Here is a 2,043-nt window from a genome sequence, read left to right as displayed (position 1 = left end):
ATAATCTGGAAATGGATTATCTTGTCTCTAACGTAATCTGTAAATGGATTATCTTGTCTCTAACGTAATCTGTAAATGGATTATCTTGTCTCTAACGTAATCTGGAAATGGATTATCAAACTTGATGCGAAGTTAAGGTTACTATTACAGACAAACACACGTGAAAATGCATTGACTTTGAAATAATGAACAGAAACGTAATTATGGGAAGACCCTCAATTGACGAATAAACTTTGATGTTAATATAACATAAAGTGTGTATTTAATAACAGTTTTATTAATGTTATAATAACATTGGAGAAATGTTGGAAAAATGAGCTTTTTTAAAGTGTATCGTATCGTTTACTTTTCATCCGAAAAAGTTGAAAGAATTCTCTCTCTCTCTTTTTTTGTCTTTACTCATCATAAACCTTCTGGTTATTTTAGACAATTATAGTTTAAAATATAAACAAGTAAAACCAGATAATACGCGGATTCGTAACTTTAAAGTTCTAAATCCGACATGGTTTCCATTGCAGTTGGTTGATGTACGTAGTAAATTTGAAAAACAAGAGCTAGTGAGAGTCAAAGAATTAAGGATCTATCGATTCACTCAGTAAAATAAAGATGTTCAGTTACGCTAATTACGAGATTTCTGCTTATAGCGCCCCTGGTGTTAAAGATGTACATTTTCATCAACATACACTGTATTAGTTTGAAGAGTTCAGGTATTTCGGTAAAATAGAAGAAAGATGTGGAGAAATGCTAATTTGAAACAAAAGCTTAAACGATTTAAAATTCTTCTATATTCGTCAAAACTTCACGTTTTAATATACATTGTTTATTGTCTGAACATTTGTATACATAGGGACGAATGTATTTGTAAGGAACTCCATTTCCATGTTACAAGCGGTACGTCTGCGGAATTATAATGCTAGAAACCGGATTTCGATACCGGTATTGGGCAGAGCACAGATAGTCCTTTGTGTAGCTTTGTGCTTCAAAACAAAGAACAACTATTTCCGCGTGGTGGCGTAATTCAACACATGTATGTCACAATGCCATGCGTTAAGGATAGTTGAATGCAACATCTAGAAGCTGGTGAATAACGTATGTTTTTTGTATGAGGGTTCTTGATCTCAAGTATCGTAAGAGGTGGGTTTAACCAACACTGTTGTTAACATGATGGCGATGGCGAGAAAAATGACTTAGAAGTATATTTTTTGTTTTTTTTAGTTCTAAAGTACTATAAATTAAAATATAATGAGTCAATTACACCTTTGGAAACACATACAAATTAACTACCGTTTCCTGCTAATGCCTGATGGTTCTCAAATCATTCCGCACTGAGCAGTTTCGTGGATATTGCCTCCATAACCAGATAGACGTTTGGAGATATTAATGACTGCTCTTTCAGAAGAAAAATATTCATACGGTGAGGTTGTTAAATGATATAGTGTCAAAGAAAACAATAATTCGAATAAAGGAATCTTTGGTGTGTGTTTGGCATGGAAGCCGAAAACTCTCATGTTACAGGTAGTAAAGGACTCTCAAACCACACCATAAGGTAATCAGTATCAACGCCCTTGTCCGTAAATCACACCTTAAGTTAAGCAATATCAACGCCCTAATACTTAAACCACCCCTAAGCTGATCAGAATCAACGCCGTTATCCATAAACCACATCTTAAACTAGGCAGTATCAACGCCCTCGTTCGTAAACCACACCTTAAGCTAATCAGTAACAAACCTCTCGTCCGTAAACCACACCTTGAGCTATTCAATATCAACGCCCTCGTCTGTAAACCACCCACCCTTTAAACCGATCAGAATCAACGTCCTCATATTTAAACCACACCTAAGCTGATCACAATCAACGCCCTCTTCCTTAAACCTCTCCTTAGACTGATCAGAATAAACACCGCCATCCGTAAACACACCTTAATTTTCAAACAGCATTTTTTGCTGCAATCGTAATTAGGTTTAAGAGCAGAAAAACTAACTTGGACTTCAGATTTTTGCCAGGTAGCTGGATAATATTTGAAGATAGTCCTGTATTTCGAA

This window comes from Limulus polyphemus, unplaced genomic scaffold, assembly GCF_000517525.1.
Source record: "Limulus polyphemus unplaced genomic scaffold, Limulus_polyphemus-2.1.2 Scaffold792, whole genome shotgun sequence".
In the NCBI taxonomy this organism is placed as follows: domain Eukaryota; kingdom Metazoa; phylum Arthropoda; class Merostomata; order Xiphosura; family Limulidae; genus Limulus; species Limulus polyphemus.
Note: the sequence above shows the minus strand (reverse complement) of the source record.